The following is a 27,873-nucleotide window of genomic DNA, read 5'->3' on the forward strand; positions in this document are numbered from 1 at the left end:
GTACAATGCCAGGTATATAGTAAGTGCTATATAAATGTTAGATATTATCACTATCAGCATCTTTCTATAATATGTTGAATTTTTGTGTATTGTTTAAAACTATAATAACTTCTTGATTTGTTTGAATAAAATATGATACAAGAAAAATATTTCTATGGAATGTTTTGTGGAAAATGTATGGAAGTGGAACAATAAAATTGGCAAAAGCCACTTACATAAACAAGGAAAAACAAAAGCTGATCAAAAGGCTTCAGAAAAAAAAAGCTCACAAATTATTACTTTGAGAAGTATGCAAATGAAATAATTATGAATATAATAACATATAAACACAAAAATGCTTTGTTATCAATATTGAAAACTAAATGGCTGCTAATAGTATCTTCCCCTCTCAAAAACTAGGACAACCAATATCCTTATGCTATTTCTCAAAATAAAACTAACATTCAACTTCTCCATCATGAGTATGTCTATTTGATCTATACAGACATCTTTATCATGGGAATGTAATTGCTATATAGAAATGAATATGTACATCTTTATTCTTAGTTTCTAAAAATCTTAATAACACATTGCCTGATATATTTTCATATGAAATCCAACAATATTTATAATTGTGATCCATGTTAGTGTTATGGGATGCTGAATATCCAATGAGAGCATTTATTTCCTATCATCCCCAATTATTTTATTTTAAATTTATTTACATACCAACTATAGTTGAGTACTTGAACAAAATTAATATATTTAATGCACATGTACTGCTTCAAATTATAACAACTAGGATTAACTTGAAAACCAGTGATTTAGTCCTTTATAGTCTGCTTCTGTTTACCCTCAAACTTCTAAATTCTGAACAGCAATAGTCCTGTCCTCAACAGTTATTCTGCTGTGCCCAAAGAGAATTTCTCAAAAATTATTTTGCTAAGTGTGAGTTTCCTTGAAACGAACAGTTTCACTACTCACTTCTTAAAAGTTCCAAGGTAAACCTAAACCTCCCTGCACAAAGGAAAAAAAAAAAACAGACACTGAAACTACTGTGCTGGCAAGTATACTTTTAATGAATTTCTTGAAAAAGCAGAAATACTGTAGCATAGTCTGTGCTGCTAAATGGATCTATTGAGGGTAAAAATGTATTTCAAGTTGATTATAGTCTTGGCTAGAGGAGAAACTAGTAGAGGGAGGTTAGACTGGAAGTCATATCTGTACTTGCACAAAGAAGGACATATGCCAATCTTTTCATGTAAAGTGTGTTTTGAAAGGGGAGAGTGAATATTCCTCATAGAGTGTTTGCTAAAAACTAGTAAAATAACAGGTCCAGACCTATTCACCCCACCCCTTCCATAATGGGTTAGATGAGGGCACTTTTTAGAATATGTCATTCTATAAACATTTTGAATTTTGTTCCCAAACATTTATAAGAAAAAAAATTTACCTGGCACTTTAATGATTTAGTGACACATATTATGTGTCAATACACATATTACAAGGAATATTATGGTGGTCTTCAAATCTAAATCCTTTCCCAAACATAGTTATCTCTTAAAATTCCAAGGCCATTCCCTGCAAGCATGGATTAGTAGGATATTCACTGAATGGATGTACTGATCCTGACTGGCATTTTTGTTGTTGGTAGTAAATGAATAAAGTATATGGGGGAAAAAGCCTTTCATGGCTAATGGTGATGGTTCTTTCAGAATGATGTATTTACTTACATGATACCTAAAAATTGGTTAATTTTTAAAATTAGAAATATAGACACCAAATTTCTAGGTTAAGTCTTCACATTTGAATTTCATTGGGAGAACAAGGAAATATTACAGAATCAACACAAAGGGGAAAAATAATGTTTTATAAGAATTACAATCTTTGGGGGAAAATTTGCCAGATTCCACAACAGTTTTTTAAATGTGATTTCAAAAGTATACTTTAGTATACTAAATATCTCAGGAAAATTTTGGGGAAACATTTGAGCTTCCCAACTATCCCCAAGTATTAAAAGGGGGAGAAATGGAAATAAGCTTTTCAGAAACTGTTACCAGTGAAATAAACATTTATAGCTTAAATAAACGTAGCACTTATTAGACTAAGGTAAAAAAAATAGTTATTATGTAAAGGCAGGGGACTTTATTTTGTTGTGGTAGATGGTTCCTTAAGGAGATGACAATTCACACAACATTATAGTTTAAACACTTATTTTGGGCTGTATACTTTATGTTTGAATTTAGATAAGCATGGGTCCAAATTGTCCTTTAGTCCTTACATCAAATAAGGATGACAAAACTTTTTGTTTTCTTACCCAGGGTTGAAAAAAAGTTTTCTTTACAGCGTCAGAACTCTTTTCAATGGAATCAAACAGGAGTTGGGTCATCAGCTAGAAAAATAAAATTAATTTGAATATTTTTTGAGGATCTTTAGCATGTTACTTTCAAACTGAGAGAATTACTGCAGCTTTAAAAATAATGATGGCATTCTTTGCAAAAGGGTATTACTTAACGGCATCAGAATTCACTTAAAAACCTAACTTCTGAGAAAATATTTCATTTGAACTGATTCAGAAAAGTTAAATGATTTGACAAAAATCACACATCTAGTTAAGTATCTGAAGCTGATTTTGAACTCATTTTTTTGAATCAGTGGTCTAGCACTTTATCAATTATGTTACCAGCTATCTCTTTTAAAAATGGGAGAAAGTAAACATGGAAAAACTGATTAAGAAAGAAAGCAAACTAATAGAAGCTAAAAGTAAGGAAAACATAGAGTGTGTGAAATACATCAAAAATGATTTTAAATAGTATGCTGCATTTTACTTCCTTGATTCATTTCATAAGGTTCACCAAATACCTCCTCTCAACTAAAAAAATCAGAAATTAAAACAATCCATCCCACTACTACTTCTTTTCAGTCTCAACCCCACTACTCACAAATGACAGTCTTTAAGTAAGTGCTAAATGTATACCAGTGTTTGACCTGAAGCAGAAAGGGGAATGGAATTATCTCACAAATGGAAAAGCACAATAGTAGCCAAATTTGCTTAAAATGCAAGACAGTTATTTTATTTGTCAGATCACAGTCATTATGCAATATGGAAATTGAGAAGTAGAATTTTACCCACAAGAGGGAGCCTGTATTTTTAAATATTTTTACTATATAATTTGAGAATTCAATTTGAGAATATAATTTGAGAAATCAAATTAAAATATGAAGTTCTAAATAATTCTTGCTGACAATTTTCTTGACAATGAAATTTTATGAAATGAGATTTAACTTGGCTCATTTATCTTTAAAAATAAGAAAAATATAGAAATATATCATTGTATTAGAAGATTAAAAAGGAGAATTAAAAATAAAACATTAAATCTATTGTAATCATATTTCTAAAGAAGCAACTAGTGCTATTCTACAAATAACTGTAAGAATAAAGATATTAATTCTCAAAGCAACTTGATGGAATTATTTTTCCATTTTTAGATACATAGAAGCATTAGTTTTCTTAAACTATGTCATCATTATAAGTAGTTAGCCATTTAGCTTAATTAGGAGTAGAATTATTTTCAGGCATCTTCATATTAGATAAGATGCTTCTATAAGAAATCTTCTCTATGTTTATAGAAAAGAAATGATCATTTTAAAAAACCACCACAGTGTCTATTCTCACCAAAATCACATACAAATTTGTCAGTGGCAAGTCATGCCTCTGAGATGGTTTTGTTAGCTTTCTTCACTTATAATGAATGAATTTTCAGTTTTTTAAAAAGTAAAACTAATTCTTAGTATTTCTTTTTTTCATCATCTGTTCCCAATATCTGTTCTACCATAAAGAGTTCCTATGTCAATTAATATTTGTAAAGATTGGGGGCTAGGAAAGTTTGTTAATCAATCATATTAGAAAAAAATATTTACAAACACTAAATATCATCTCAAAATGATCATGTTCTTTTTGTGAAAGACAACAACAAAATGTACTACATTCAGGATCAAGGCAGAAAGTGACTTGAAATTTGTTTCATAGTTCCTTCCTTGGAAGTAGCACCTAAGACAGAAAGTAAAAAACAGTTCTTTCCCCCTCTCCCCAGGGTCCTCTTTCTCAACTCCCCACACTCACTTAGTGCTTCTGACAATAGCAGAAGCTCGAGATAGAAGGGGTTAACAACTGCCATTCTTCTTTCTGCAAAGTCCAACCTACCCATTAAAAGCATTTTTTTCTTAGGGACTGAGAGTCTAATGGACCCAAAAATCAATACCTTATAAATGACATAGAAAAAAAAATATTCATTTTATAGACTAATGTACTTTAGTGCCTGAGTTGTATTTACACCCTCTACTTTAAAAAAGGAACAACAATTCCATTCTTGCCAGTAAAAGATTGTTCAGTCACACTGCTGATGCACTATACAGAAATCGACTGCTTCCCCATACACCTCCAAGTTGGAGAATCAGGGGAGGTTAGGTACAGCAAAACCTCACCTCTCTCATGGAGGCTTTTAAGAGGTTGTTTGGCCTTTTTCTTTGGGTTTGCTTTTTTTTTTTTTTTTTCCTGAGAGATATTTATTGTACTTCAAACAAAACAAAACATTACTTTTTTAAACCAATTCTGGATGGTTTGATCAAAAGCCCTGGGGCTGCAGGGCTGACTAATAAGCAAAATTAATGGAATGGCAGCAATGCAAGATTCCTCCATATCATATCACTAGCCACTGATGCTAGATCAGCCTTTCAGACTGAAGCCATATCCTTCACTAGATGCAGCAGGGGGCTACTGACAAAATTTCCTGGGACTACAAGTTGGTTTACTTAGGATAGTAACACTTTGGTTTATAGGGAATAAAGTTAATGAATAGACATAAACTTCACATATAGTATTTTAATCTGAAATAAGGAAACCTTAAAGATAATGGAATTTAATAATATAGTGTCTTCCAAAGGCATGACAGATTAAGAGTTGAAAGAAATCTTAGAGATCATCTAGTCCAATTTCCTCTTTTTTAGAGAGGAAGAAACAGTCTCCCAAAGAGCTGGATTGACTAATACAGATTGTGTTTAAGAGTAAATGACAACATGCTGGATTTGAATCCATGTCCCTTGACTGCAGAGCAATATACTGTACTTGCAACCTTACATACTCATCACAAATCTTTAGTGTCAGTCAGTCAACAAATCTTTATTGTGTGATTGCTAATTCTCCCCAGTCTTTATATTTAAATTAATTTTGCATAATGTAATGATAATTTTAAATTAAAGAAAAAGATGATAAATTACATTGAAAGAGACTTTTCTAGGAAAAATCACTTGTGTTATACCTTCATTCTAAAAGATACAGAACAAAATAGCTGTGATTAATGAATAGGGAAGCTAGTTAAAGGAGCCACAGTGCTATGCAAATTCTAGCAACAGGTCAGCCTGAAATTTTCTATTTAGTTTTACTGGCTGAAAAAAAAATCTATATGGTTATGAAATAAATTGAAAAAAAAAAAACCCTCTGTTCTTTAATCCATTTGCCAACTGAGTCATTTATCCTCTATTAGATAAAGTATAATAGACTCTACCGAAAGGGTCACTGGCCTTCCATTTAATGATATTGCCAGCACCAATCTACATTTTCCCGGCAGTGTCCCTCAACACAGAATAAATGGCTGATCTCTTCACAATAACAGCTGATTTCTATTTATTAAGCTAAAAAGGTCACCATTTTCTACGGCTGGGCCGCCCTGCACTATTGATAATTTTATGCATAAACAAATGGCAAATTTGTGCCACATAAATATGCATTAGCAATTACTTTTTCCTCAAGCAACGTTTGCCGCATGCAAATGTATACCTCATAGGGCCCAGTGGCTTTTGTTTTAGCTCTTGAACAGTGAAACAAAAGAACACAATAAACAGTTTAAAATTGCCAATCAATAGGCAATGCAAATTCAAAGGTAAATGGCAAGAAACTTGCACAAATACAGCTAAACAAAAACACAACAAAAATGAGGTAGGGGATGATTGTGGGGAGACTTCTTTCTTTTACAGAAAATTCCTTATTATATTTTTCTCCCTTTTGATAATGAAAAGGCTAAAGTACTCTTGACACCATACAGGTAGACTGGTGTTAAAGCAGATGCCAGCTGGAGAAGTAGAAAATATATACAAGTTGAATACACACACACACACACACACACACACACACACAAACAAATTCATTCCCTTCAAGAGAAAAAGAATTGGAGAAGTACATATTCAGAAAGTATTTTAGAAAGATCACCTACTTAAAGTACTGTGAGTTCAGATTTTTTCAGATTTTCCTTCTTTCTTCCTTTCCTCTTCCTTCTTTTCCTTCCTTCCTTCTATTATTTCTTCAAGAAAAAGAGGGTTAAATTTTTAAAAAATTCATTTTTATTGGAGAGTGCACAACTATAATGTAAGAGTACTTTTTTCTTTAAAACCCTTGCCACATAAGTAAATTCATATTTCCAAAAGTATCATTCAAACTAAGTATATAACTAACGTTTGTAGATTTGTCAACTTTGTAAAGTTGACCCAGGCTATTATATACCTAAATGATTGGCAATCAAATATTCTCCTCCTGAAAATATGCCCATTATGGACCATATAAATATCTCTACTCAAATACCTAGTTGCAACACCTGTTTTTTTTTTTTTTTAATAATCCATATAAAGGAAGAATCCTAAATTTTAAGGTTAGTTTGGCCTTTCAATTATTCCAACATTTCTAAGTACTCTATTTTCTCAAAATATAAAAAAATCCGAAACAGGTGATCTCAGTAGCTTAGTTAAGCAGAAGTGATTGAATAAAAAATTTAATAGTTTCTCTTTCTTATGACAGCATAGGGATCTATCAATATCATTAAGTCTGCAAACACACACACACACACACACACACACACACACACACACACAATTCCACAGTGATTGGTTAGTTGCCTTCAAAAAGCAATCACAGAAAGTGATAGAAAACTATGAGGATTTTGCTGATGATCCTCAAAGGCCAAATACTTTTTTCTCAAGAAATATAATAAAACATCATTGATGTGCATTTCATCAAGAGGAAACAGGGAAGAGGTAAATAGGTCTCCATATCCAGAATAATTTCAGATTTGTTTCTCCATCTGTTTGTTTACATAGTTGTTGTGTATGTTTACATAGTTGTTTAAGGTTTCTTCCTATGGAATTTGTCTTTAACAAGAGCTGAGTTCCCTGGGTTCTAAGCATACACTAGAAGAATATCTATTTGCAGTATTCATTCTTCATAATTAGAATCCAGAATCAAAGAGAGGGAGACAGCTGATAGTAGCAATATATATCCCCAAATCTAAATTACACATTCAAAATAATGAAAAAATGATAAAAAAATCTGATTTTTAGAAAGACCTAGAAAGATTTACAGGAAATGATGCTGAGCAAAACAAAGCAAATCAGGAATACATTGTTCACAGTAACAATAAAATTGTGGAATGATCATCTATGACAGACTTAGTTCTTCTCAGTGGTTCAGTAATCTAAGGCAATCCCAATAAACTTTGGATAGAAAACACCATTCACCTCCAGAGATAGAATTATGGAGACTGAATGTAAATTAACACATGCTATGTTCACATTTTTTTTTTCTTTTTCTTTCGTTTTCTTTTTTTTCTCATGGTTTTTCCTTTTTTTCATGATTTTTTTCCCCAACATGATTCATAAAGAAATATGTAAAAAGTAAATGTACATGTAGAACAATATATATATATATATATATATATATATATTTTAAAATACATAATGAAAGCATCATTTGCCCTCCACCCTTTTGTTCAACATCATTCAATATTTGGTTCTTTATATGATGCATATACAAATATGATATGAAATACTTAGGAAAATACACAATCTCACATTTCTATACTTCATTGTACTGCTAAAACTTCTAAGCATAAACATGCATAAAGCTTGAGGTAGAACTAGTTCAAACTTTAGCCATGCTTATGACTATTTCAGCCTTTGCTCAGCTTTAAACTGTGCAAATATAATATGCTTCCAATTGCTCTTCCTACTTCCAATCACTATTCTGTATAGCTTACCCTTCGTACAATCCCTAAAGTACTTTGGTCTGGCCTTTAAGATATTCACAACTTGAATATGTCACCTTTCTACTTGTATTCTAAAGCTCTTCTCATTGTTCCAGGTAAAACTGATGAGTAACTCAATTTCATCTTGATGATTCCAGGCATTTTGCATATCATTCCTAAGTCCTGAAATGCTAGCCTTCTTCATCTTCACCTCCTGCAAATTTTGATTTCTTTTAAGGCTCAGGTTTGGAAGGGAGGGAGAAGAGCCAAGATGGCAGGGAATAGAAGGGACTTTGCTTGACCTTTTCCTGCCTTCGTTCAGAAACAACAGTATATCAAGCCTCTGAATGGATTTTGGAGTGACAGAACCCACAAATATTTAGAATGCAACACATTTTCAGCAGAAAATATCTTGGAAGGATTTCAGTGAAGCTCTATTTCAATTGAGCAAAAGAGAATGCAGCCCAACATGGTTGCAGTGCAGGGAGTCACAGACTGGAAAGGACCCACGTCTGGGAAATCTAGCAGGAGACTTCCCAAACATAAAGCACTGTTGGCTACTCTATCCTGGTTCAGAAAACCAGAGGATCAGTAGACTAGCTGTGAGAGCTCCAGTACAACTACAGAAGGCACATAGTGAGCCATGAACACCAACTTGTCCAAACTCACTCACCACAGGTGGGGAGCCTGAAGCCCTGGCTCCAGTGCAGCTTGAAACTCCTCTTGCCCTCTAGAGGAATCTTGGAACAATCTTCCCTGTGCCCTAGGAGCAGATATCAATCCTTAAAATGAGTGAAGAAAATTCATGGGATAGGCTCAAGATAGTGAAGTGAAGCCAGGAAGCTGCTTGAACACTTCCAGTTTCCCTAAAAAAAAAAAAAATCACATGAATTCAAGCCTCTGAATAGTCTAACAGAATGAAACCATTCTCCAGCTCAAGATGGATTAGAAAAAGTCATTCTTAATGGGGTGAAAAAGAATGTTCAATCCAGCTCAGAAGGAATCCAGGAAAGCTAGTGAGAGGGTCTCTTAATCACAACAAATCAGTATCTGAGACTCTCCATCCTAGCTCAGCAGAGAAGCAAATCAGTGGTGTGCAGTCCCATCTCAGAAGGCAAATAAAAGTAAAAAAAGAGGAAATGCCAAAGGAAAAGTAAAGAGGAGCAGCTATTTGGTGCAATGGATAAAACACCAGCTTTGAGTGAGGAGTACCTGAATTCAAATATGGCCTCAGACACTTAACACTTCCTAGCTGTGTGACCCTGGGCAAGTCACTTACCCCCAATTGCCTCAGCAAAAGAAAGAGAGAGAGAGAGAGAGGAAGGAAAGAAGAAAGAAAGAAAGAAAGAAAGAAAAAAAGAAAGAAAGAAAGAAAGAAAGAAAGAAAGAAAGAAAGAAAGAAAGAAAGAAAGAAAGAAAGAAAGAAAAAGAAAAGAAAAAGAAAAGAAAAGAAAAGAAAATGAGTAAGAAACAGAAAAAAATCTTGACCCTAGAAAGCTACTGTGGTGACAGGGAAAATCAAAACTGAGACAGAAGGCCAAAGAGGAAATCTCAAAGAGTGATATGAATTTGTTTTAAGCCCAAAGACATGTATTAGAATTGTTCACAATAGACTTTAAAAGGAAAATAAGAGAATTAGAAGAAAAATCAGAAAATAAATGAGGTATGCAAAAGAGTGTCAACAGCCTGGAAAAGGAAGACAATTCCTTAAAAAACTGCAATTGGCTAGATGGGAAAAAAAAATTCACTGAAGAAAACAACCCCTTCGAAAGTAGAATTAACCAAATGGAAGCTAATGACTCTATGAGACATCAAAAATCAGTCAAGCAAACTAAAAATAATTTTAAAATGGAAGAAAATAAGTGTAAAATACTTAATTGCAAAAACAATTGATCTGGAAATTGTCCCCTGTCAGAAGGGACAATTTAAAATTTATTGTTCTATCTGGAAGCCATGACCAAAAAATGATCCTGGATAGCATTCTACAAGAGATCGTCAAGGAAAACTGTCCTGATATTCTAGAAATAGAAGGGGAAATAGTCAATGAAAGAATCCACCAATCATCTCCAGAAAGAGATCCCACAAGAAAAACCCAAAGAACATTGTTGCAAAATTCTAGAACTACAATCTCAAGTTAAAAATATTGCAAGTTGCCAGACAAAAACAATTCAAATATCAAGGAACAACAGTGAGGATTACCCAGGACCTGGTAGCTTCTATAAGAAAGGGTCTGGAATGCCATACTGTGGAATGCAAAAGACCTGGTTACAAGCAAGAATTAACTACAAGCAAGAGTGAGCATCATCTTTCAGGAGAGGAGATGGATCTTCAATAAAGTAAGAGACTTTCAATGATTTCTACTGAAAAAAAAAATAGAACTGAACAGAAAATTTAATCTTTGAACACAGGAAAGAAAAGGATAGAAAGATAAACGGGGAAAATATATTATTTAAAGGTTAAACTGTTTACCTCCCTAGATGAGAAATAACATCTGTAACTCTTAAGAATTGTTTCTGTTACTGAGGCAGATGGGGGTGGGGGGGGAGCGTCGCATGGATGGAGAGTATGGTTGTGAATAAACTCTAATGTGATGATAGCAAGAAAGAAGAATGAAGGGGTGGGAAAATTACTGGGAGAAGAGGAAGGGAAGGTATGATGGGACAGATTAGATTGCATTAAGAGACACAAAAAACCTATTGCAATGTAGGGAAAGAAAGGAGGGAAAGAGCACTGTCTGAAATTTGATTTTACAGTTTTGGCTCTAAGAGGGAATAATTAAAATTCAGTTGCATATAGAAATTAATCTAATCCTATAAAGAAGTAGGAAGAGAAAAAGAAAAGAAAAGGGAGGAGCTGAAGAGAAGAAAACCCAGAAACACTGGGGAAAAAATAAGAAAAGGAAGTGTGATAAAAGATAAGGTCATAAATAAAATAAGGGTTAAAAAAAAAACCAATATACTACTAAAAAAAGGATGGAAAGAAAACAAAAATATATACAAGGAAGAAAATAGGATGGAGGGAAATACAGAGCTGGTAATCATGGCTGTGAATGTGAATGAGATGAACTCTCCCATAAAATGGAAGCAATAGCAGAGCATATTAAAAAACAGAATCCTAAAATATGTTACAAGAAACACATTTGACAAAGGGAGAGACATACAGAGTAAATGTAAAAGGCAAGAACAGAATTTATCATGCTTCAGCTGAAGTACAAAAAGTGGAGATAGCAATTCTGATCACAAATAAAGCAAAAGTAAAAATATATGTAATTTAAAAAGATAAGAAAGGAAAATACATATCAATAAAGGGTATTGTAAATGATGAGGTAGTAACAATATTAAATGTATTATCCATCAAATGGTAGAACATATAAATTTTAAAGAATATATTAAGCCAGTTATAGGAAGAAATAAACAGTAAAACTATATTAGTGGGGAAACTCAATCTTTTCCTCTCAAAATCAGACAAATATAACCACAAAATAAACAAGAAAATAGGGAGATTAATGGGATCCTCGAAAACCTAAATATGATAGACCTTTGGAAAAAATTAAGGAGACAGAAAGGAATATACTTTTTTCTCAGCAGTACATGGCACCAACAGAAAAAAATTGACTATGTATTAGGACATAAAAATCTCATAATCAAATGCAGAAGGCAAAAATAGTAAATGCTTCCTTTTTAGACCACAATGCAAGAAAATTATATTCATTAAAAGTCAGGGAAAAATAGATTAAAAACAATTGGAAATTAAATAATCTAATTCTAAAGAGTGAGTGGGTCAAACAACAAATCACAGAAACAATCTATAATTTCATCCAAGAGAATAACTAATGAGACAATATGTTCAAACCTATGGGATAAAACCAAATAAATCTTAGGGGAAATTTTATCAAGCCTCTGAATTGGTTTTGGAGTAACACAATAGACAAATATTTGGAGTGTAATTAATTTCCAGCAAAATATATTTTGGAAGAACTTCAGAAAAGGTCTGTTTCAATTGGGCAGGGGTGGAAGGATAGGGGATGCAGCTGAGCAAGCCAACCCCAGGGATTCAGGGCAGTGTGGCTTTTAGCCAAAATACAGCAGTTATCTACTCTGTCCTGATTCAGAAGCCAATGGATCAGCAGACTAACTGTGAGACATATGGCCATAGACAACCTTTATAGAGACAGACCTCAAACTCTGAGAACACTAAAGTCAAGTCGTCTCCAGATAAAGCCCCTAACAGTGATATGAGTTGGTCTCCATATAACAAGGATCTCTTAGAAGATTTCAAAAAGGATCTTGAAACAGAATTAGAGGAAAAATGGGGAAAGGAAAAGAAAAGTTTGCAGGAGTTTGGAAAAGGAAATACAGAAATTATCTAAAGAAAAATCCTTTAAAAATAGATTTAGAGAAATGGAAAAAAATATGACTCCTTACAAAATAGATTTGATGAAATGGAAGAAGCATATAACTTCTTACAAAATAAATTTGTCAAAATGGAAAAAGAAACAAAATGATTGAAAAACAGAATTTGTGAAATGGGAAAAAAACTCCAATGAACAAAACAATTCATTTGAAAGTTCAATTGGCCAAATGCAAAAGGAGATTAAAAAAAAAAAAACTAACTGAAGAAAATAATGCACTAAAAATTAGAATTGAACAAATGGAAATGAATGACCCAATTAGACATCAAGAATCAGTCAAACAAAGCCAAAAAATGAGTTAGAAGAAAAAGAAAAATACCTCATTGGAAAAAAAAAAAATGACCTGGTAAATAGATATAGGAGAGACAATCTAACAATTATTGGACTTCCTGAAAATCATGATGAAAAAGAAAGCCTAGACAACATCTTTCAGGAAATCATCTAGGACATCAGAGAACTAAAGGACAAAATATCCACTGAAAGAATTGACTGATCACCTCCTGAAAGAAATCCAAGGAAATGGAAATGAAAACTCTAAGGAACATTGTAGCTAAATTTCAGAATCAAGGAGAAAATATTGTAAGCAGTCAGAAACTAACAATTTGAATATTGAGGAGCCACAATCAGGATTACCCAGGACCTAGCAGCTTCCACTTTAAAAGACTGATAAAATTGTAAATTGGTATTCAGAAGGGCAAAGGAACTTGGACTGCATCTAAAAATCAACTATCTTGCAAAATTAAATATTATTTTTCAGAGAAAAAAGATGGACATTCAAAGAAATGGATGAAATTCATTTATTTCTGATGAAAAGACCAGAGCTGAAGAGAAAATTTGATCTTTAAGTACAGAATTTAAGAGAAGTATAAAAAGGTAAAAAGGAAAGAAAAAAATAACTATTTCTTTTAAAAGTTAAAAAGTTTATATCCTTATATGAGAAGATGATATCTTTAACTTTTGAGAACTGTATCTCTCTCTCTCTCTCTCTCTCTCTCTTTTTTTTATAATAACTTTTTATTGACAGAACCTATGCCAGGGTAATTTTTTTTTTTTACAACATTATCCCTTGCACTCACTTCTGTTCCAATTTTTCCCTCCCACCCTCCACCCCCTCCCTTAGATGGCAAGCAGTCCTATATATGTTGAATATATCGTAGTATATCCTAGATACAATGTATGTGTGCAGAACCAGTTTTCTTGTTGCACAGGGAGAATTGGATTCAGAAGGTAAAAATAACCCAGGAAGAAAAACAAAAATGCAAACAGTTTACATTCATTTCCCAGTGTTTTTTCTTTGGGTGTAGCTGCTTCTGTCCATCATTGATCAACTGAAACTGAATTAGGTTTCTTTGTCGAAGAAATCCACTTCCATCAGAATACATCTTCATACAGTATCGTTGTTGATGTATATAATGATCTCTTGGTTCTGCTCATTTCACTTAGCATCAGTTCATGTAAGTCTCTCCAAGACTCTCTGTATTCATCCTGCTGGTCATTTCTTACAGAACAATAATATTCCATAGCATTCATATACCACAATTTACCCAACCATTCTCCAATTGATGGGCATCCATTCATTTTCCAGTTTCTAGCCACTACAAACAGGGCTGCCACAAACATTTTGGCACATACAGGTCCCTTTCCCTTTTTTAGTATCTCCTTAGGGTATAAGCCCAGTAGTAGCACTGCTGGGTCAAAGGGTATACACAGTTTGATAATTTTTTGGGCATAATTCCAGATTGCTCTCCAGAATGGTTGGATTCATTCACAACTCCACCAACAATGTATCAGTGTCCCAGTTTTCCCACATCCCCTCCAAAAATCATCATTATTTTTTCTTGTCATCTTAGCCAATCTGACAGGTGTGTAGTGGTATCTCAGAGTTGTCTTAATTTGCATTTCTCTGATTAATAATAATTTGGAACACTCTTTCATATGAGTGGTAATAGTTTCAATTTCGTCATCTGAAAATTGTCTGTTCATATCCTTTGACCATTTGTCATTTGGAGAATGCTTTGGTTTCTTATGAATTAGAGTCAGTTCTCTATATATTTTGGAAATGAGGCCTTTATCAGAACATTTAACTGTGAAGATGTTTTCCCCGTTTGTTGCTTCCCTTCTAATCTTGTTTGCATTAGTTTTGTTTGTACAGAAGCTTTTTAATTTGATGTAATCAAAATTTTCTATTTTGTGATCAATAATGGTCTCTAGTTCGTCTTTGGTCACAAATTTCTTCCTCTTCCACAAGTCTGAGAGATAAACTATCCTATGTTCCTCCAATTTTTTTATAATCTCGTTCTTTATGTCTAAATCATGGACCCATTTTGATCTTATCTTGGTATACGGTGTTAAGTGTGGGTCCATGCCTAACTTCTGCCATACTAATTTCCAGAGAACTGTATCTCTGATATGGGAATACTTGTAGAGGGCCACAGATAGTGGAGAACTCTGAGTGAGGTATAAGATCCTTTAGTCCAGTGGAACTCTAATGCCAGTGTCTGGTTTGGCTCCCTACCTCCCCTTCCCCCCCCACCCAAAGGGCATCTCAGCCTTCCTGAGAAGTTAAGGGGTATAACAACTTGTATTGTATTTGAAACAGAGTTATGCTAACATGGCAAGGAAACAATGGAACACAATAACAAGTTGTTTATGTGGTACTGCATATGTAGTATCTTATAGTTATGCTAGTATATTAATAAGCATTGGGTATATAAGACTAAGATTTTTTTGAATAAATGGACTCCTGTTTGACCATCCTTGTGATTTCCACCTCATCACTTCTTACCTATGATCAGGATTCAGACTAGTACAAAAATACTCCCATGAGCAGGTACAGACACATACTTAGAGGGTGAAGGTGTAATTTGATTTTATAATGATAATGTAAAAAAGAAATTAGAGTTAAAGAGGGTATTGTACTGAAAGAGGTGAGGTATAATGGGGTAAGTTACATCTTATGAAGAGGCAAAAACACCTATTACAATTGAGGGAAAGAAGGAAGGGGGATGATCATTGTGTGAACCTTAATCTGATTGGATTTAGGTTCAAAGAGAAAATATCAGACATATTTAGCTCACAGAGAAACTTGTCTTATCCTAAAGGGAAGTAGGAGAGGAAAGGGAAAGAAAATGGGGAGAATAATAGAAGGGAAAACAGAAGTAGAAGGGGAAAGGAATAAGACAGGAGGAGGGATGTTTGAGGAAGGTAGTGTGGTCAGAGGCAAAATATGGGGGATGAGGGAAAGGGAGAAAGAAAAGAGAAATGTATAATTTGAAGAAAATAAGATGATGGGAAATATAGTTAGTAATTTTAACTGTGAATGTAAATGGGATGAATTTTCCCATAAAACAGAAGTGGATAGCTGACTGGATTAAAAGCCAATTCCTTCAATATGTTGTTTACAAGAGTGATACATACAGAGTAAAGGTAAAAGGCTGGAGCAGAATCTATTATGCTTCACCTGAAGGAAGAAAAGCAGGGGCAGTGATCCTGATCTCAGATTAAGCAAAATCAAAAATAGATCTAATTAAAAGAGATAAGGAAGGGAACCACATCTTTCTAAAGAGTACCATAAATAATGAAGTAATATCAATATCTAAATATATATGCACCAAGTGGTATAGCATTCAAATTTCTAGAGAAGAAGTTAAGAAAGCTGTAAGAGAGCAAAACCATACTCATGGGGGATCTCAATCTAACTTTCTCAGAACTAGATAAATCAAATAAGAAATAAATAAGAAAGAAGTTAATGAGGTAAATAGAATTTCAGAAATTTTATTTATGGTAGACCTTTGGAGAAAATTGAATGGAGACAGAAAGGAGTATACATTTTCCTCAGTGATACATGGAACCTACATAAAAACTGACTATATATTAGGGTATAAAACCCTCCAAATCAGATACAGAAAGGCAGAAAGTAAATGCATCTTTTTCAGATCATGATGCATTAAAAATGACATATAATAAAGGGCCAGGGAAAAATAGACCAAAAATTAATTGGAAACTAAACAATTTAACCCTAAAGAATGAATGGGTGAAACAATAAATCATAGACACAATCAGTAATTTCAACCAAGAGAATGACAATAATGAGACAACATATTGAAATTTCTGGCATGCAATCAAAGTAATTCTTAGAGGAAGTTTTTAATCTCTAGATGCTTACTTGTATAAAATAGAGAAAGAAAATATCAGTGAATTGGGTAACTAAAAAAGCTAGAAAAACAAATTAAAAAACCCTAAATAAAAACCAAATTTGAAATTTTGAAAATAAAAATAGATGAACCTTTTTAGTAAATTTGATTAGAAAATGGAAAGCAGAAAATAAAAAAAAATTAGAATCATAAATGAAAAGATTGAACTTTCCACCAACAAAGAAGAAATTAGAGCAATAATTAGGAACAATTTTGTCCAATGATATGCCGATAAATGTAATAATCTAAGTGAAATAGATGAATACTTACAAAAATATAGATTGCCATATTAATAGAGGGGAAAATAAATTGCTTAATTAGCCCTATTTTAGAAAAAGAAATTGAACAAGCTATTAATCAACTCGTAAAGAAAAAATCTCCAGCATGAATTTGTATACAGATGGATTTACAAGTGAATTCTATCATTTAAAGAACAATTAATTCTGGCAATATAAACTATTTGGGAAAACAGAGGAAGAAGAAGTCCTCCCAAATTCCTTTTTGGCACAGATATGGTACTGATATGTAAACTAGGAAGGCTCAAAACAGAGAAAGAAAATTATAGATCAATTTCTCTAATGAATATTGGTGCAAAAATCTTAAAGTATTAGCAAAAAGATTACAGGATGTTATCACCATGATAATATGCCATGACCACATAGGATTTATACTAACAATGCAGGGCTGGTTCAATGTCAGGAAAAAAATATCAGCATAATTTACTATGGCACTAATCAAACTAATGGAAATCATATGATTATCTCAATAATTGCAGAAAAAGCATTTGACAAAATCCAACACCCATTTCTATTAGAAACACTAGAGAGCATAGGAATAAATAAGAGTTTTCCTTAAAATGATCAGTGGCATATATCTAAAACTATTAGCAATCCTCATATGTAATGGGGATAAACTAGAAGCATTCCCACTAAGAACAGGGGTGAAACAAGGTTGCCCACTATCATCATTACTATTCAATGTTTTATTAAGTATGTTACCCTTAGCAATAAGAGAAGAAAAAGAAATTGAAGGAATTAGTATAGGTAATGAGGAAATAAAATGATCACTGTTTGTGATGGCATACTTAGAGAATCAACTAAAAAACTATTAGAAACAGCTAAGATAGTGCAAAGTAGAGAGGTTTTTGCACAAGCTCTTCCTTGCTTCTGACAAAATCAACACTAAATCAAGTCTTGCAAAGGGTCTTGGTTTGACAGAACTCACAAATATTTGGAGTTTAACACATTTCCAGAAAAAGATATTTTGAAAGAACATCAGGAAAGGTCTGTCTCAATCAGGAATGGGGTGATACAGCCCAGCACAGGTACAATGCAGGGAAGTCCAGGGGAGAGAGATCACTTGCAGAGGTTCTAGTGGTTAATCTATCCTACTTCAGAAGCCAATAGATTAACAGAGTAGCTGTGAGACCTCCAGTGCAACTACAGAAGGTAAATAGTAAGCTTCTGAACCTGTCAAATCCCCAACCTTAGCCTCACCCACCCAGCAGGGAAGAAAGCTGGCAGCATCAGCCTCAAGGCAGTGTAAGACTCATATTCTATCATCATGTAGAAGAAGCTGGAAACAATCTTCCCTTTGCCCTCAGAGCAGTCCTCAGCTTTTAAAAATGAGCAAAAAAGTAAAAAGAGCTCTGATAATAGATAGCTATCACAGAGACAGGTAAGAACAGATCTGAAACCTTGAAGACATTAAAAGCAAAATGTCTCCAGATAAAGCCTCAATGGGTGATAAGAGTTGATCTCCAATTCAAAAGGACTTCCTGGAAGAATTCAAAAAGGGATCTTAAAACAGAGTTAGAAGAAAACTGAGGGAAAGGAAATGAGGGCTTTGGAAAAGCAAACACAAAAACTATCTGAAAACAATAGCTCCTTTAAAAAATGCAATTGGTGAAAAGAGAAAAAAAAAACATACTGAAAGAAAGGCACTACTTAAAAATGGTCAACTGGAAAAAATAAAACAACTCCATCAAAAACAGAACTGGTGAAATAGAAAAAGAGAATAAGTTCCTAAATAACAGAATTAGAAAAAAAATTCCAATGAATGAAGCAACTCATTTAAAAGTTCAATTGTCCAAATTTAAAAGAAGGTAAAACAGCTAACTGAAGGAAATTATTGACTAAAAATTAGAATTGAACAAATGGAAATGAATGGCCTAATGAGACATTAAAAATAAGTCAAACAAAACCAAGATAAAAGAAAAAAAAACAGAAGAAAATGTAAAATACTTCATCAGAAAAAAACAACTGACCTGGAAAATAGCTTCAAGAGAGACAATCTAAGAATTATTGAGCTACTATAAAAACCATGATGAACAAAAAGAGCCCAGGCAATATCTTTCAAGAAATCATGAAGGAAAATTCCCCTGATATCCTAGAACTGGAAGGTAAAATAGCAATTGAAAGAATCTACCAATCACCTTCTGAGACTCCAAAATGAAAACTCCAATGAATAGCATTATTAAATTCCCAAATTATCAGATCAAGGAGAAAATACTGCAAGCAGCCAGAAGGAAACAACTCAAATATCAAAGGACTAGCAATCAGGATTACCCAGGACCCAGAAATTCCATTTTAAAGGATTGAAAGATTTGGAATATGATATTCTGGAGAGCCAAGGAGCTTAAACTGCAACCAAGAATAAACTACCCAGAAAAACTACACATTATATTTCAAGGAAAAAGATGGACATTTAATGAAATTGGGGATTTTTAATTATTTTTTTGAAAAGATCAGAACTGAACAGAAAATTTTATTTTCAAATATAGAACTCAAAGGAGCACAAGAATGTAAAAAAAGGGGGGGGGGGAACTATGTTTTTTAAAGGTTAAAATATTTACATCCCTCTAAGGGAAGATGATATATTTAACTCTTGAGAACTGTACCTCTGATATGGGTATACTTAGAGAGTTTAGGTATAATTTTATTTTCTTAAAATGATAAAAAAGTAACTAGGGGTAGAAAAGAAATTGTACTGAAAGAAGAGGGAATGGAAGATAAAATTGGGCAAATTACATCACATGAAGAGGCAAAAAAGATCTATTATAATTGAAGGAAAGAAGGGAGAGGAATGAGCATTGTTGAAACATCAGTCACATTGGATCCAGCTCAAAGAGGCAATATCATATATATTTAATTTGGTATAGAAACTGTTCTCACCTTAGAGGGATGTAGGAGAAGGAAAAGGAAAGGAAAGGAGGAGGCAAATAGAAAAGAGAGCAGAAGTGGAAGGGGAAAGGAATAAGAAATGGGGGAGGACCTAAAAAAGGGAGAGAAGATTAAGAGAGGTTGTGGTAAGATTCAAAACACTGGTGAGGACAGAAAAGGGAAAAACAAAGAAGAAAGTTTTAACTTTGGAAAAATAGGATTGTGAGAAATACATAGTTAATAATTTCAACTGTGAATGTGAATGGGATGAACTCACCCATAAAATGGAAGTAGATAGCAGAGTGATTTAAAGGCTAGAATCCTACAATATTTTGTCTACGATAAACACATTTAAAGCAGAGTGATACATGTAGAGCAAAGGTAAAAGGCTGGAGCAAAATCTATAATGCTTCAGCTGACAGGGAAAAAAAAAACCAGGGGTAGTGATGCTGAAATCAGTTCAATCAAAAGCAAAAATAGATCTAATTAAAAGAGATAAGAAAGAAAACTACATCTTGCCAAAGTGTTCCATAGATAATGAAGTAATATCAATCCAAAACATATATACACCAAGTGGTTTAGCATCCAAATTCCTAGAGGAGAAGGTAAGAAAGTTGCAAGACGAAATAGACAGCAAAACTGTATTGTCAGGGAATCTCAACCTCACCCAATCAGAACTAGATAAATCAAACCAGAAAATAAATAAGAAAAAAGTTAAGGAGGTAAATAGAATTTTAGAAAAAATAAATATGATAGAACTTTGGAAAAAGTTGAATGGAGACAGAAATGAATATACTTTTTTCTTTGGTAGTTCATGGACTCTACAACTGACCATGTATTAGGGGACAAAACGCTCAAAATCAAATGCAGAAAGGCAGAAATAGTAAATGCATTTTTTTTCAGATAATGATGCAATAAAAATACTTATAATAAAGGATTAGGGAAAAATAGACCAAAATTATTAAAAACTAAATAATCTATTCTTAAACAATGAGTGAGTAAAACAACAAATAACAGAAACAACCAAGAGAATGACAATAATGAGACAACCTTTAAAAATTTATGGTATGGAGTTAAAGCAGATCTAAGGGGAAATTTTCTATCTCTAGATGATTCCTTGAATAAAATAAAGAAAGAGAAGATCAATGAATTAGGCATGCAATTTTTAAAAAGGTAGAAAAAGAACAAATTAAATATCATATTTGAAATTCTGAAAATAAAATAGATTAATAAAATTGAAAGTAAGAAAACTATTGACCTAATAAACAAAACAAAATATTGATTTTATGAAAAAAAATAAAATAGAATAAACCTTTAATTTATTTGGTTAGAAAAAGGAAAGAAGAAAATCATATTGTCAGTATACAAATGAAAAGTGTGAATTTACCACCAATAAAGAGAAAATTAAAGCAACATGTAGGACTTATTTTGGCCAACTGTATGTCAATATTATGTGAGGAATGAATAATTACAAAAATGTAGATTTCCCAGATTAACGGGAGGAAATAAATTATTTAAGTAGTCCCATTTTAGAAACAGATATTGAACAAGCTATTAATCAGCTCCCTAAGAAAAAAATTTTCAGGGCCAGATGGACAAGTGAATTTTACCAAACATTTAAAAAACAGTTGATTCCAATACAATGCAAAGTATTTGGGAAAAATAGGGAAAGGAGTCCTATCAAATTTCTTTTATGACAGAGATATGGTGCAGATATGTAGACCAGGTAGGGTCAAAACAGAGAAAGCAAATTATAAACCAATTTCCCAGTGTATATTGAATGTAGAAATCTTAAACATAACAGTAACAAAGAGATTACAGCAAGTTATCACCATAACTTTTACAACAGCAATGTAGGGCTAGTTCAATACCAGGAAAACTATTATCATAATTTACTATGGCAATAACCAAAGTTACTATGGCAAATAACAAATAACAGAAATCAGATGATTATCTCAATAAATTCAGAAAAAGTATTTGATAAAATCCAAAATGGATTTTATTATTGAACATAGAAATAAATGGAATTTTCATTAAAATGATCAGTAGCATCTATCTAAAACTATCAGAAATCATCATTTGTAATAGGAATAAATTATAAACATTCCCACTAAAAACAGAGGTAAAAGAAGGTTGCCCACCATCACCATTACTATTCCATGTTTTATTAGTAATATTACTTTAGAAATAAGAGAAGAAAAATAAATTAAAGAAATTAGAATAAGTAATACGGAAACAAAATTATCAGTTTTTGCAGATGATATGATTGAGAATCCTAAAGAATCAACTCAAAAATTTACAGAAACAATTAACAACTTTAACAAAGTTGCAGGTTATAAAAAATTCCACATAAATCATTAGCATTTCAGTATGTTAGGAGCAAAGTTTAGCAGCAAGAGATACAAAGAGAAATTCCATTTAAAATATCTGTAAATAATATAAAATATTTGGGAGTCTACCCTCCAAGACAAAGTCAGAAATTATATATATATATATATGTATATATATATATAATTTTCATAAAGCTTTTTATTGACAAACATATGCATGGGTAATTTTTCAACATTGACCCTTGCAAAACTTTATTCCAGATTTTTCCCTCCTTCCTCCCACCCCTTCCCCTAGATGGCAGGTATTTCAATACATATTAAATATGTTAAAATATATGTTAAATCCAATATATGTATACATATATACAGTTATCTTGCTGCACAAGAAAAATCAGATCAAGAAGGAAAAAAAAACCTGAGAAGGAAAACAAAATGCAAGAAAACATCAACAGAAAGAGTTAAAATGTTATGTTGTGATCCACACTTGGTTCCCACAGTCCTCTCTCTGGATTTATATAACTCTCTTCATCACTGAGCCATTGGAAATGGATTGAATCATCTCATTGTTAAAGAGAGCCATGTCCATCAGAATTGATCATTGTAATCTGGGAAAATATTTTTACAATCAAAGTTTCTGATAAAGGCCTCATTTCCAAAATATATAGAGAATTGACTCTAATTTATAAGAAATCAAGCCATTCTCCAATTGATAAATGTTCAAAGGATATGAACAGACAATTCTTAGATGAAGAAATTGAAACTATCTCTAGCCATATGAAAAGATGCTATAATAATAATAAAAGTTATTATTAATCATAGAAATGCAAATTAAAACAACTTTGAGATACCACTACACACCTGTCAGATTGGCTAGAATGATAGGGAAAGATGATGCACAATGTTGGAGGGTACGTGGGAAAACAGAAACACTGAAACATTGTTGGTGGAACTGTGAATACATCCAGCCATTCTGAAATCCAATTCTAATTTGGAATTATGCTCAAAAAGTTATCAAACTATGCATACTCTTTGATCCAGCAGCGTTACAACTGGGCTTATATCCTAAAGAGATTTTAAAGAAGGGAAAGAGACCTGTATGTGCAAGAATGTTTGTAGCAGCCCTCTTTGTAGTGGCCAGATACTGGAAACTGAGTGGATGCCCATCAATTGGAGAATGGCTGAATAAATTGTGGTATATAAATGTTTTGGAATATTATTGTTCTTTAAGAAATGACTAACATGATGCTTTCAGAAAGGCCTGGAGAGACTTACATGAACTGATGCTGAGTGAAATGAGCAGGACCAGGAGATCATTATATACTTCAACAACAATACTATATGATGATCAATTCTGATGGACCTGGCCCTCTTCAATAATGAGATGAACCAAATCAGCTCCAATAGAGCAAAAATGAATTGAACCAGCTATACCCAGTGAAAGAACTCTGGGAGATGACTATGAACCACTACATAGAATTCCCAATCCCTCTACCCTTGTTGGCCTGAATTTTTTATTTCCTTCACAGGCTAATGGTATACAATTCCAAGGTCTGATTCTTTTTGAACAGCAAAATAACTGTTTGGACATGTGTACTAATATTGTATTTAATTTATACTGTAGCATATTTAACATGTATTGGTCAACCTGCATCTGGGGGAGGGGGTGAGAGAAAGGAGGGGAAAAATTGGAACAAAAGGTTTGGCAATTGTCAATGCTGTAAAATTACCCATGCATATAACTTGTAAATAAAAAGCTATAATAATTTAAAAAAAGAATTGATCATTATATAGTTTTGTTGTTGCCATGTATAATGATCTCCTGGTTCTGCTCATTTCACTTAGCATCGGTTCATGTAAGTCTCTCCAGGCCTCTCTGAAATCATTCTGCTGGTCTTTTCTTACAGAATGATAATATGCCATAACATTTACATACTATAATTTATTCATCCATTTTCCAATTGATGGACATGCATGCAGTTTCCAGTTTTTTTGCCACTACAAAAAGGGTTGCTATAAACATTTTTTCATACATTTTGCCCTTTCCCTCCTTTAAGATCTCTGGTATATAAGCCCAGTAGAAACACTGCTGGGTTAAAGGGTATGCACAGTTTGATAACATGTTGAGCATAGCTCCAAATTACTCTCCAGAATGGTTGGATCCACTCACAGTTCCACCAGCAATGTGTCAGTGTCCCTGTTTTCCCTTATGACCTCCAAAATTCATCATTATCTTTTCCTGTCATCTTAGCCAGCTTGATAGGTGTGTAATGGTATCTCAGAGTTGTCTTAATTTCCATTTCTCTTAGTGATTTGGAGCACTTTTTCATATGCCTTGAAGTAATTTCAATTTCTTCATCTGAAAATTGTTGATTCATATCCTTTAGTCATTTATCAACTGGAAAATGGCTTGAATTCTTATAAATTTGAGTCAATTCTTTATATATATATTTGGAAATGAGGTCTTTATCAGAACCTTTGAATGTAAAAATGTTTTCCCAGTTTATTGCTTGCCTTCTAATCTTGTCTGCATTTGTTTTGTTTGTACAAAAACTTTTTAACTTAATATCATCCAAATTATCTATTTTGTGATCAATAATGATCTCTAGTTCTTCTTTGGTCACAAATTTCTTTCTCCTCCACAGGTCTGAGAGGTAAACTATCCTGTGTTCCTCTAATTTATTTATAATCTCATTCTTTATGCCTAAATCATGAACTATAAAACACTTTCCACACAAATAAAATTAGATGTAAACAATTGGAAGAATATCAAGTGGGTATTCAGGGGTAGGGTGAGCTAATATAATAAAAATTACAATTCTATTTAAGTCTAACAATCACACTGCCAGGAATTTATTTTACAGAACTAGAAAAGATAATAAAGTTCACCTGAAAGACTAAAAGTTCAAGAATTTCAAAGGAATTAATGAAAATGCTAATAATAATAACAACAATAATATGACTAAAACCACATTATAAAGTAGTAGTCATCAAAAAACATTTGGTACTGGTAAAAAAATAGAGTGGTGTTGAATAGATTAATCAATAACTATATTAATCTATTAATCTAGTATTTGATTAACCCAAAGACATCGGTTTCTGGGATAAAAGTTCACTATTTGACAAAAATTGGTGGGAAAATTGGAAAATTGTATGCCTAAACTATGCATTGACCAACACCTAAAGCCCTATACTAAGATAAGGTCGAAATGGGTTCATGATTTGGACAAAAAGGGTGATACTATAAGCAAATTAGGAGAGCAAGATCTACCTCTTAGATCTATGAAGAAAGAAGGAATTTATGGTCAAAGAAGAACTAGAATAAATTATAAAATGCAAAATGTATAATTTTGATTATATTAGATTAAAATGGTTTTGTATAAACAAAAGCAATGCACCCAAGATTAGAAGGGAAGTAGAAAACTGAGAAAACTATTTTTATATCCAAGGTTTATGATAAAGGCCTCATTTACAAAATATATAGAGAATTGGCTCCAATTTATAAAATTACAAGCCATTCTCCAATTGAAAAATGGAAATGAACAATTTTCAGATGAAAAAAATAAAAATCATTTCTAGTTATACAAAATGTTCTAAATCACAACTGATTAGAGAAATGCAAATTTAAACAACTCTGAGGTACCACTACGTACCTCTCAGACTGAGTAAGATGACAGGAAAATATAATGATAAATATTGGAAGGGATGTGCGAAAACTGGGTCATTAATAAATTGGTGGTAGATTTTTGAATTGATTCAACCCTTCTGGAGAGCATTTTGGAACTATAACCAAAGAAATATCAAACTGTGCATACCCTCTGATGTTTCTATTAAAACTCTATCTCAAAGAAATCATAAAAAAGGGAAAAGGACTCACATGTACAAAAATATTTTGTAGGGCAAGGAACTGTTGAATGCATGTTCATTAGTTGGGGAATGGCTGAATAAGTTATGGTATGTGAATGGTATGGAATATTATTGTTCTATAAGAAATGTTTACCAGAATGATTTCAGAAAGGCCTAGAGAAACTTACTGATGTTAAGTGAAGTGAGTAGAACTAAGAGAACATTGTATACAGCAACAGCAAGATTACGTGATGATCAATGGTGATGGACATGGCTCTTTTCAACAATGAGGTGATTCAGGTGAATTCCAAAAAACTTGTGATGGAGAGAGCCATCTACATCCTGAGAAAGCATTATGGGGACTGAATGTGGATTTCAACATAGTATTTTCATCGTTTTTTTGTTTGCTTGATTTTTTTTCTTTCTCAAATTTTTCCTTTTTAATTTGACTTTTCTTGTGCATCATGATATATTTGGAAATATGTATAGAAGAATTACACATGTTTAACATATATTAGATTACTTGATGTCTAGGGAAGGAGGTAGAGAGAAGGAAGGAAGAAAAATGTGGAACACAGGGCTTTATGGGAGTGAATCTTGAAAACTATCTTTGCTTGGTTTTTTTGAAAAATAAAAAAGCTGTTATAAAAATGAACAAGGCTCAAGTTTGGTGATAACTCCTATATAAAACCTTCTTAGCTCACCTAGGTGAAATGCCAGGTGATTCATATCATTTTTTTTCTTTTTTCTTTTAAAAGTATGCCGATTAGATTGTTAAATTATGGGAAAGCTTTAGATATTTGCCTGGATTATTTTTAGCAAAACATCTGATAAAGTCTCAAGATATTCTTATAGTTAAGATGAATTAGTGAGTGATTGAAAGAAAAATATTTTTATCAATAGTATTTTATTTTCCAAATACATGCAAAATGGCTTTCAGCATTCATTTTTTTCAACATTCAGTTTTGTACGATTTTGTTTTCCAATTTTTTCTCCCTCTCTCCCTTACTTCCTCCTCCTTAAAACAGCAAGTAATCTAACATAGGTCAAATATATGCAATTTAGAAAAAAGTATTTTTAAAAGTCCTTACTATGTGCCAAGAGTTTTGCTTTTTTAGGGGGGGATGGGAAAAATCAAGGCAGTCCCGGTTCTCATGGAGAACACTCCAATGAGAGGGAGGGAAATACATAAAAGACAGTTTGATTGACAATGTGGTTATAAAGTTCTGAAAGTCCAAATGATGAAATGCTAATCTATATTGTAAAACCCAGGGGTCCTTAGGTCAGTGAGTCAATAAACATTTATTAAGCACCTACTAACTCCTAAATACATTGCCAAGTGCTGGATATACAAAGAATGGTAAATACAATTCTTGCTCTCTTATCAGTAAATCAGATGCCAATACCTGGGGTGTTGAAGAAGTGGCAGGGCAGATGGTGAGTCCTGGTGGTCCTCCACTACACTGGAAAGAATAGGGTTGGTGACTCCCTTCTCATCAAAACTGTATGAGCAGTCAAGCAGCCCAGATGGGTCCCATACCACCTGGAGTTAGAGGTAGGAGTGGAGTAAACCACTTAGCAGCCCATTCCAGGCATTTATTAAAGATGCATTACACTTTTTTCTTTTTTTCTTTTTAAAGATAATGAAGGAGAGGAAATATCAGTACCATGAAACTCATGCACATTATTCTTGGTATCCTAACATACAACATATAAATTTATTTCAATAATTTTGTAAAGGTAAAAGTATTTGACCCTGCATGCCCATAATGTATTTAATAAAGCGGAGAAGGCAAAGTCCCCCTGATTAAGTTTTGAAGCTATGCATATCTTGTATTTGATGTATCTAAAAAGCAGAATTGAAGGGACCTTTCCTAGGTCCCTTTA

The 27,873-nt window shown here is 32.9% G+C and overlaps 1 long non-coding RNA gene across 1 annotated transcript; it reads right to left on the minus strand.

Annotated features, from left to right (window-relative positions):
* LOC116419287 lies at window positions 1-27,873 on the minus strand. The gene is made up of 4 exons (XR_004229555.1): window positions 27,393-27,873; window positions 8,722-8,914; window positions 6,249-6,335; window positions 1-2,371 (listed from the first exon to the last, which is right to left on the minus strand). It is a non-coding gene; the product is annotated as an uncharacterized LOC116419287 (long non-coding RNA).

Source organism: Sarcophilus harrisii, chromosome 5 (assembly GCF_902635505.1).
Source record: "Sarcophilus harrisii chromosome 5, mSarHar1.11, whole genome shotgun sequence".
Taxonomy (NCBI): domain Eukaryota; kingdom Metazoa; phylum Chordata; class Mammalia; order Dasyuromorphia; family Dasyuridae; genus Sarcophilus; species Sarcophilus harrisii.